The sequence below is a fragment of the Salvia splendens genome, chromosome 17, assembly GCF_004379255.2.
Source record: "Salvia splendens isolate huo1 chromosome 17, SspV2, whole genome shotgun sequence".
In the NCBI taxonomy this organism is placed as follows: Eukaryota; Viridiplantae; Streptophyta; class Magnoliopsida; order Lamiales; family Lamiaceae; genus Salvia; species Salvia splendens.
In genome coordinates this window covers 7,472,358-7,483,979 of record NC_056048.1, presented here as the reverse complement: position 1 = coordinate 7,483,979, position 11,622 = coordinate 7,472,358, and the positions used below count along the sequence as shown (strand labels likewise).

The following is an 11,622-nucleotide window of genomic DNA, read 5'->3' as shown; positions in this document are numbered from 1 at the left end:
TCAGAACTGCTTATCACCCGCAATCGGATGGACAATCAGAGAGGACGATTCAAACGCTTGAGGATATGCTACGAGCCGTTGTCTTAGATTGAGGGGAAAGTTGGGAAACTGTTCTGCCGTTGGTTGAATTCACCTACAACAATAACTACCAAGCGACGATCGATATGGCTCCGTATGAAGCTTTATATGGCAGGAAGTGTCAATCCCCACTATATTGGGATGAAGTTGGCGAGAGGAAGATGTTAGGACCCAACGCTATAAAGGAGATGACCGAAATTGTGCATCAAATCCGCGCAAGGATCAAGAAAGCTCAAGATAGGCAAAAGTCGTATGCTGACGTGCGTCGAACGGAAATCAAATTCTACGTTGGTGATAAAGTGTTCTTGAAAGTACCCCCGACGAAAGAAGTTGTGAGGTTTGGAATGTAGGGCAAGTTGAAATCGCGCTTTGTAGGACCGTTCGAGTTTATCGATGAAGTAGGTCCTGTAGCGTACAGTTTGGCGTTACCTCCCAGTTTGGGAATGTACGTGTTTGACCCCAAGCATGTGATTCGTCAAGAAAAAGTGATCCTAACCCCCGACATGAGCTACGAGGAGAGGCCCGAATCAATCCTAGATCGGAAGGTGCAAGAGTTGCGAAACAAGTCGATAGCATCCATGAAGGTATTGTGGAAATACCATGGTTCCAAGGAAGCCACGTGGGAGTTAGAAGATGGAATTAAAGAAAAGTACCCCGAGTTGTTTATGTAAGACGATCAAATTTCGGGACGAAATTTCTATTAAGGTGGGTAGAATGTAACGACCCGTTAAATCGTTACCTACACGAAAGAATAAACCACGTATCAAATACACTTTCGACAACAAATCGAGACGAAAAGTTGGATAAGAATCGCGTCACATCAGGCACGTTTTCCAATTGGATAAGAATCGCGTCACATCAGGCACGTTTTTCAACGCTGCATTAATTACGCGTCACATCGAAACGAAAAGACGTGAATTTTTATCTTTTATGAAAATATTTTCTATAAATACAACCTCCTTTCATGTCATTTCATTTCTTTCGAAATCGAGAATCCGAGAGAGAGAAGAGAGAGGAGGAGCCGATGGCGGCGGATCCGCGACGGCGGATTCGTGGCCAGCGGTGAAGGGAGAGGGACGAATCGTGTCAACGTTTGTTTCTACCGTTCGTTTTCTTGATTCAAGAAGGTATATTGTTCACTTTCTATCATCCTACCCGTTTTGACCATGTTCTTGAGTCCTACATGCATGTAGAGGGTGTAGGTTTGATAGATCGCAAGTTTAACGGAGGGAAAGTGTGTTTGGTAAGAACTTGTTTGATTTTGCGCTGTTGATTGAAATCATGTGTGTTGGATTGAAATATTTGGTGAATAATATGAGTTTATGTGCAAATATGTGTATGAGGAACGTGTAAGCATGATTATGTGTTATCGAGCATGAAAAATCGGTTGTTTGTGTTGTGGAAGTTTTAAAAACCCTATTTTCGAACTTGAACCAGAAATCTGTGATGCACGACCAGTGACTTATGATCTGTATTTGACCCATCAAACGAACGAATTTTTCTATGAAATTTTTACTGAGTAAACTTCAAGTTGTTTTCTGTGTCTCGTATAAATTTCAGCCCTTTTTGTCGAAAAATGAATTTTTGAAAAATGTTTGAAGTTGACTGCGCAATTCTGCCAGTAACGTGTGTTCTCGGCCAGAATGTTTCGAAATCTGTTTGACCGACCAAATGACCTCCGATCGATGTGATTCTTGAACTAGATGAAAATTTGAAGTGTCTTCTGAGTCTTGTGAAAATTTCAGCCTTATTGGACATCGTATGAATTTACGGTGAATTTTTCAAATGAACTGCGCAGTGCTGCTAGAATTTTATGTTCCGATCAGAGAGTTGCATAAATATTTTGACTGACCAAATGATATGATTTCAGTGTGAAATTTTAACTGGGTGAACTTGAATGTATCTAATGTGTTGTGACCAAATTTTAGCGTCATATGAGGAAGGATGAATTTTTGGTGAATTTTTGAAGTTTACTGCGCAATACTGTCAGAAATTATATGTTCTGACCAGAGAGTTCAATATGTGAAATGACTGACTAAATGGCGTGATTTCGATATGAAAATTTTCATGGATGAACTTGAATGTGTCCTCTGTATTGTGACCAAAATTTAGCATCTTTTGAGGATGGGTGATTTTTATAGTAATTTTTACAAAACGGTCGCGCAATTCTGCCAGTTTTCTGCCTTATTAAAATGACACCTAGTTTCAAGATTTAAAAGTGTTATATGATGCATGTATGTCCAAGAAACGTGTTTAAATGTTGAAATCACTTGTGATCAGTTGAAATGTGTTACGCGTGTCTTACACCTATGTGACGTATGCTGGGTTTGGGAAATTGAGGAAAACGACGAGAGAGAAGCGATAGGACATGCATAGTAAGATGATGTTGTGTGAGGCTGACTTGTGTTGTCATTGACAAGGGTGTTGTGTACTCGTGAAGTCGAGGATCGAGAGTTGCTAAGTTGGGGGGTGTGAATTGCTAAGAGAACGAGGTGGGCTTTCTTTTACTAAACTCTTTTACGCTTTCAAAAGTATGATTATGGAGAAATAAGGGTGGTTTAAAGTGTTATGTCATGCCATGATGTTTGTTTATGAGATTGTTGCCTGATGCCTAGTTCGTCTGAGCTTGCTCCGTTAGGCTATATGGCTGTAATGAATGAATGAAACGAATTCGGGTCTGAGTAGGGCCGCAAAACCCTATCAGGCTGTGTACACAAGTGGGATCGTGAGCCGTCCTTGCTAGTCGGCCGGTCTCGTGGGCGAATAGTGGTGGCCACACTTTCGTCGCACTATGGAAAGAGAATGTGATTGAATGATTGATGAGAAAGTGGGGAGATTGATTGTCTGGCCAGACTTTGAAATATTTTGTGTTCTCGTGATATTTCTTAACTACATAAAACTCGAGATCACTGGTATGGATGACATAACTGTTTTTATAAAAATGTTTTTGGCATGAGCCCATTGAGTACAACAAGTACTCAGCCCTGCATGTGTTTTCCATATGTGCAGGTTGAGCGGGATGTTGCGGTGGATGTTGAGTCGGCATAGGGAATTTGGATGCGTTGTGTCTTCATACATAGGCGTCATCCTTGACTCTCTTTGAAACCTTATTTCCGCTGCTATATATATTTTTGAACTAAAATACTATTCTTTTAAGCTAATTGAGCATTTCTTATGAACTGTTATCCTTAAATGCTATACTTAAATGTTTGACCCTAGGTCACGATCGCCTTGTTTGTAACACCCCTAGTATGGGCGGTCGTGACAGAGTGGTATCAGAGCTTCGTTCTTTCGCTCTGGTCCGAGAGTCTTCTTTCACCTTAAGTCTAGATTAGTAAACCTTAAATTGGAGTGTCATGAAGGCTCAACATCCAAATCATCACGCTCAACCAAAGAAAGTGAGGTATGTTTTAAGTTGTTTAAAGAATGTGAGATAGATGTATGAAATTGATGATGATATGATGAGGATGTTTTGGCAAGTGTACGCATGTGAATGAATGTTATACGTGAAGCTGAATTTTGATGATATGATTATGTGGAATATGAGTACGATTGACATGAAAATTTAAGCACGTGTGGTATGTTGATCATGATATTGTTATGATGTGATTATATGGAGCATGAGCAAGACTAGTATGATGACTAAGTATGTTTTATATGTGTGAAAGTACTACGACGTGAGCATGTCAACATAGGATGATGGAGTGTTTTACATGAATGACGAAAGTTGATGAGTTGTTTTGAGAATGTTAAAATTTTTAGAAAATAAATGAGTAATCTAAGAATGTTGTTTCAAACATATATGTGAAGTGCATGAGTGTTTTGTTTGGAATACAAATGTGTTATGAGTTTTGAAAGATTTGCATGGTTTGATATGTAGAAAAAAAAATGGAAAAAGGATTTTGTGGTTGATGTTTGTAATATTAATGACTCGTTGTCTAGTGGAGTTGATTGAGGAAAAATGTATATGTTATGGAAAGTTGTTAAAAAAAATGAAAAAAAAAATTTGAAAAAAAAAAAAAATTTACAAAAAAAAAATTCCTTTTCGATTGGAAAATTTAGCTATGGAAGTGTGATGTTATATATGTTATGAGGTGCGAAGTATGAAGCGTTTTATTCTATGGAGTGTTTTATACGAGTGATGAAAGTGGATGTTCAAGTATGTTTTGAGTTTTGAGTCAAAACTTTTACTCTAAAGTTGAAAGTGAGATGTGAAAATTTTGATGAAAGTGTGAGAGTCTGAAGAAAATTTTATTTCAGAAGGTTTAAATGATAATGAGAAGTGTGAAAGTGTTTTGCTTTGAGATGTGAAAATGTCGTGTGTTATAGTACTTGTTGTGATATTTTGCTATCTACGAGATGATGAAATGTGTCGTGAACTTAGAGTGCCGAAGATGTAGACCTAGTTGACCACGCGGACCGTAGTTCTAATTTGAAAACTCACCTATTGCTTTCCCGAGCAATGAAAAACGAACGAGAATGAAAAGTGGGGCGAAATTTCCAAATTATCGAGATATGAGACTAGAGTATCGAGATAGAGGATGGAGACCAGTGGACCATGAAATTTTTCTATTTCTTGGAATGACGCTATGAACTTTGTATGCGAACATAGAGTGCCTAAGAAGTATGTTAGATTAAATGATATCGAATTTAGTTGTTGACAACTGCAATATCACTTTTCCGAGTGATAGGACAAATGGAAATATGTGGTGTGAACTCGAACTTTATCGAATGATTACAAATTCAGAATCGTTTTTTCCCTGAATGACGAGAACAAGGAGAATGCGAAAGGACGTAGCATATGATAAAGAGTTTAAGAAAAGAAGAAGTGCAAATTGAAGAGATGTTCCAAACGAGAAAATGTTCGAGGCAAGAAGAGATGCGAAATGATCCTACAACGGATGTAGAGATCATACCTGCGATCTAATAGATAAATCCGATCTTCGGTCAAAAGTAGCGATTCGGCGAAAACGACCGTTATAGCATGTTGAGAGCGCGAGTATAACTACAACGTTTTAAGAAAATGACGATTATCACGTGCAAGGAATATATGAAGATATGGCTTTCGACTACTGTTATTAGTTGTAACGACACGATGAATCTCAACTTGGAATCCGCAATTTAGTAGAACGATGTTACCATGTTCGGCCTCAGAAAGATGAACGAGAGAGTGTGACCCTCGTGGCTATAATGAATGATTTTAATCAGCAGTACTTACTTGGATCCTAAGAAATTCTTTCTACGTTCTTTCGATTAACTGGGAGCCCTGTTCAATTTAAGACTCTGTTTGACTCAAACCTTGCAAGTAATGCTCATTATTTCTTTTTCCTATGTCATGTCATGACTCATTTTTCAGTTCTTGAAATTTGTGCTTATCTTTGTAACTTTGGACATCTTGATTAGTAGTCTTCTTTGATTAATCTTTTGTAAGGACAATATTTTGACTTTATGAACTTCCGCCTTTGAGCTTCATTTCTAAAGTTGTTTGCAGTTATGACTTTCAGTACGATCCCATTCCCAAACATGTTTCTTCAAAGGATGGAATATTCTTCTTGGAACTTTTGTACACCTTTTTATTTCGTAACTATGCATGCGGCAAGTTCTTCCTTGCAGAAGTGAAAAAATTTTTTAGCTCAGTTTCACTACACATATTGTTTCATGCTCAATGATTTTTTTTCTGCAACACCAAGTTAAGGCTATTGTGTCTCTTTTCCTTAACGTGGTTGATCTAGCCGATCTTCCTAAAAAAAAGTTCACTTCACGTTGGTTGCAACCCTGTGAATCTATTGATGTGACATCATTATTCAATAACATGATGTCGTCGAACCATGATCAGTGCTACCTCATGACATTTGTCTATGCTTCTAAATCCTCCCACGATTGATCATCTCGTGTCATGACATGTGTGAACCATCATTCATTGATTTTTGCAAATTGATTTGACAATTGAAATATCTTATTTGGCAGCCTACTATGTAATTTGAGACCTGATTCAGTTTCATCCTGTTTTCAAGGCCTATCTCATATTCTTTCGAGCTCTCGTCAGAAGTAAAGTCTCAACCTTTATGAGTTTATTTGAAACCTTAATTTCCAGAATGAACATGATCAAGATCAATGAAACTTAGACCCTGCCTTACTTTTTCAAACCAATTTCTTGCAAGTTGGTGATGAGATCTAAAAGAGTCGAACTAGAAGTGTTGTTCTTGTTTTCTTGATTAATTCTACAACCTTTCTGATTAAGACACCTTCAGCAGTGTTTGCTACAATTTTGAATTCAGTTCATATCCAAGTAAGACTGCATGATCAATTTTCGAGTTCTTGATACTAGACTTGGAAAAAAGAGAGGGGTTGAGCTTTCGAATGCACACGGGGAATAAGTTTCTATACTCAGACATGCGTTAAAAGTGATTGCACCAGCCAGAGACAAATTTCTTTTCAAACCCCTGGCGACGAGCCGACTATTTTTTGTAAGGGATTCTTTAAATCGACAAACCTCTATAATCTCCGCATTGCAAGCAACCATGATGATAAGGAAAGGGCGTCCGGCGTATCTTGTGTACTTGAACGGAAAGGAAAGGAAGGAATTGAGAGTGGAAAGAAGTGGCAGTAGTAGTACTAGATTTTCTCGATGTGTTTTACAGAAGCTTTGTCTGGACCGCAACCGACAGACAATTAGAGTTCACTATTGATTTGGAACCAGGGCCTGCGCCAGTATCGAAGGCGCCATACCGAATGGCCCCTAAAGAGTTGGCAGAGTTGAAGATTCAGTTGCAAGAATTGTTAGACTTAGGTTTTTATCCGACCTAGTGTGACACCGTGGGGAGTGCCGGTGTGTTCGTAAAGAAAAAAGGATGAAACGGTGAGAATGTGCATCGATTACCGTGAGCTCGACAAGATGACCTGAAGAATAAGTACCCACTGCCGAGGATTGATTATTTGTTTGACCAACTTCGAGGAGCGGGCATATTTTCAAAAAAAAATGGACTTGAGGTCGGATATCATCAACTAAAGGTCCGACGAGAGGATGTACTTAAAACTGCTTTTCGCACTCGTTATGGCCATTATGAATTCGTAGTGATGCCATTTAGGCTGACCAACGCCCGTCCGTCTTCATGGACTGGATGAACCGAGTTTTCCACGAGTATCTGACAAGTTCGTGTTAGTCTTCTTCGACGATGTTTTAGTATACTCGAAGAATGAGGAGGAACATGGAGGGCATCTGCAAACTGTGTTGGAAACGTTACGAAGGGAGAAGCTTTATGCCAAGTTTAGTAAATATGAATTTTAGTGACTCGAGTGAACTTCTTGGTCATATCGTGACGGCAAATGAGATTTAAGTAGACCCCCGCCAAATGTTTAGACTGTTGCAAAATTTGAAATCGCAGAAAACGCCGAGTGAAATCCGCAGTTTCTTGGGATTGGCGGGGATACTACCGATGCTTCATCGAGGGATTCTCTAAAATCGGGCGAGACCAATGACACAATTGTTGAAGAAGGAATCAAGAGGTTTGGACGCCGGAATGCAAGGCGAGTTTCCACATTTGAAATAAAGTTGACCACAACACTTGTTCTAACGGTGGCCGGCAGCCAACAAGGACTTCGCCGTCTCTACTGATACATCAAAAGTAGGACTTGGATGCGTGTTACTGCAAGATGGGAAGGTTGATAGCATATGCTTCCCGACAGTTGAGACCGAATGAGCTGAATTTTCCGACTCATGATTTGGAACTAGCAGCAGTAGTGCACGCACTGAAAATTTGGAGACACCATCTCTATGGAGTGTGATGTGAGATTTATACGGATCATAAGAGTCTCAAGTACTCGAGCAGAAGGAGCTAAACATGCGACAATGACGTTGGTTAGAAGTCGTGAAAGACTATGACTGTGGTATTCACTATCATCCGGCAAGGCGAACGCAAGCCGATGCTTTGAGTAGGAAGAACCACCGCAATAGCTTATTTCCTAACGCCAGAGGAAGCGTTGTATTCGCGAATTCGATAGATGAGATTGGAAATAGTAAAAGAGCCCGAGACGTAGGAGAAAGATAACTACGCAGTGATTGAGTCAGAGTTTGAGAACCAAGCTCCTAGAAGCCAACGACGGTGAAAGTTTGGAAGCAATTTCGTTGTGAAGGTGAAGGCCGAGAAGCTCGATCATTTATCGTGAGAGGCGGGTAATGTTTTTGACGTACGATGCTATTTTTCCATATTAATTACCTCGAGCGGGACCTTTCAATATAATATCTCATTTCCTCCGCGTGAGGACCGATCGACAATCATATCATATATCATATATCATATTTCACAAATCACAGATCCTTATTCCCGAGTAATCAGATATTATTTTATCTTATCTTATTATATATCACAGATCACAAATTACAGATTCTTTATTCAGATGTCATCAGATATTATTTTATCTTATCTTATTATATATCACATATCACAAATTACAGATTCTTTATTTAGAAGTCATATGATATTATTTTATCCATCACATATCACAAATTCTTATTCAGAAGTCATCAGATATTATTTTATACATCACAGATTACAGATTCTTATTCAGAAGTCATCAGGTATTTCTTATATTATCTTATCATTTAGCCCCAATATCAACATGGTTTCAGGCAGGGTACACGGACCAGATCAGAAAAAGAATCAGATGCAGACGCGGATTTTGTCCTCGAGAGGACTCCGCACAGACCTCCCATAGGGTGCATAGCAGAAAGTCAGACCACCCATGAGGGTGCAGACAGATAATCAGACCACCCATTAGGGTGCAGACAGATAATCAGACCACCCATTAGGGTGCAGATCAGACAGATCAGATAGGGGCCCATCAGATAATAGACGATCCTCGCTTCGGTTATCCAGAAGACGAGTGTTCACAGATAATACAGCGCTGCTGTCCTATGGCATGCCAATTGTACCCAACACATATGACCAAGCAAATGGGGCTTTTATTTTATATTCTTCTTTCAAATCTCTTTTCTTTCACATTTATTCCATTTCCAAAAATCACTTTGGATAATCATTCTTATCGTATTCACAGACGTTCTTTTAGTATATACTCTATTAACATTTACACATCGTTCTCTTGTATTCATTTTATTCATGTTCTGCCAACCATATAACTTATTTTTCATATACATACGGATATCTCTTCATAATCTATTCAGACATATTTCACATTATTCAGATCTTCATAATTAATTACATTTCATTGCATATCATATCCAATGTCTTTTATTCATATTCGTACCATGATTTCCGAAGATCATTCAGATTAAAATTAATAAGTATAATAACAATCCACATATTAAATTATAAGCATATTTAAGCACATTGTTTAATTAACATCTCACAATTAATCACATTATAGCACACATCATCTAAACCAAAGGAATCGAAAACCATAGAGAGGATACGCTACCTCGTAGGCCTATGAACACAAGCCTTTATCACCTTTCGATGCTTCGCTACCTTCTAAGTCCATTCCTTAGTGACCTTCTTGTACTATAGATCTATACGCCTTTACACATTATATAAATATCAAACTATTAGTCATTTATTCACATACTTACGAACATATGTCTTATTATCTCATTCCTTAACCATTGCGCCCGTATTTTCAAATTGATCGGCTCTCGGCCCTCTACCGAATTTCTAAAATTCTCATAAATTCACATTAAACTTTATATCTATTCTAAATTATATTTCCATAATCAAATTATCAAAATTAAATCAATAACAATATTATCTATTAATGCCTTTTTTTCGATACGTTCGGTTGTAGGGTACCGACATCTGATTCACTTCTAACGACTTTACGTACATTCCTTACTCACCTCACTAATCAAGATTAGGAATCCCCAATTACCTTAGTTAATCTCTAATTATATAGACTTTCAAGTTGGGGATTTTTGGGAACAATCCCCAAAAAGTGAAAACTGTCGAAACGACGTCGGAAAATTCCCGAAAAATGACGTTGGCTCCAGTTTTCGACGTGGATTCTAAATACACTATCAAATTAACCAATAAAAATACACATCCCATAGATATTGAAGGTCCATATTTCGAACCCTTTCCATTATGATGCCTAAAGTCCGATTTTCTTTCGTTTTTTCGATTCTAAATGCGTTTCTACGTATCGTATAACCTATATCCATGTCCCTTTCAATCCATTAACCATTAAAATTAAACATTATATAACTTTGGTTTTGATCCCTTCTTCAACAACATACCATAGTATCTTATCCTTGATTTAAACTATCAAAACCTAACCTATGTCGCCTTACGATAGCACAAACGTCAATATTTCGAAAATTAAACGGTGCAAACTCCTCAACCCATATTGAACGAAATTTTCAGAATTCACACTCATTAATTCATCAAAATTCAATCTATAAAAATAATATAGAAATATGGAGATACCTTGATTTATCGGGGTTTACGCGATTGTACGTCCGATATGCCGAAAAACGGGGCTCAAATTTGCAATAAAAGCTTGAGATGTCTATGGCTATGGAGGAGCACGAAATTTTGAAGAAGAAATGAGGTTGGAGGTGCTAGAAGTGACTCCAATTGTCTAGAAGGTTCCTTATTTAAATTATGCCTAACTTTTATTTAATATTAATTAAGTTAAAATACTTTATCTTGTAACATTTTATTTCCCCATCAAATAAATTCATTTACAATGTTTCTTCTTACCGTCTCGTAGCATTTTAATACTAGTTTAATGTAAAATTATTCTCGTCCGAAACCTCAAATGTTTCGCCGATCGATTTTGCGAAAAACCGAAATAATCGGCGATAAAAATTCCAATTAACCTCAAACTTCCCAAATCAACTCCTCATATTATTTACATACATTTTAGGTCATTTTCCATAATTTATAAAATTATTAGCTTGAATTTTTGATTTACGATTTTACGCAGGCAACGAAAATCGTCGATAATCGGTTGAATCACTTCTCGTCTAAATTTTCTACCAAAGGGTCCGACTTAACTACTAATTCACTTCACATATTTAGACATTTTGATAAGCCCTACAATCCAGGATACTACACAAATCCTAATAATTTCCCAATTTAGTCATTGAACAGCCTTAATCGACGACTTTTCTCAAGAACGTACCAAAACTCTCTAAAACTCAATTCTTTGCTCACATATCTTTTCTAACACTTATTTAAGACTTATATTTCATCATCCCATGATTTATTGAATTATCAAATTTATTTTTTTATTTATTTCGAATTATTCGACGAAAACCCTAATTTCGACGATTTACAGCACCGGAAATTCACTTTTCCGTCTAAGGTGGGTTTTGGGGCATTACAACTCAATCCCCCCTAAAAAGAATTTCGTCCTCGAAATTCCATCGAATTTATTACTCCTAGAAGCGTCATGGTTTCTCTTATGCCATTTTATGGCATAACGTCATTTCCTATTCGTAGCGTATCCTCAGATTCAATAATACACATCAGTATACTTATCAAATTATGTCACATTATCATTTCTTTACATAGTAATTTCCATGTTATT

At 37.6% G+C, this 11,622-nt stretch overlaps 1 long non-coding RNA gene across 1 annotated transcript; it reads right to left on the bottom strand.

Annotated features, from left to right (window-relative positions):
• Positions 1 to 8,478: 8,478 nt before the first annotated feature.
• On the bottom strand, positions 8,479 to 10,661 carry LOC121773909. The gene is made up of 2 exons (XR_006044880.1): positions 10,515 to 10,661; positions 8,479 to 9,612 (listed from the first exon to the last, which is right to left on the bottom strand). It is a non-coding gene; the product is annotated as an uncharacterized LOC121773909 (long non-coding RNA).
• Between the last annotated feature and the right edge of the window lie 961 nt (positions 10,662 to 11,622).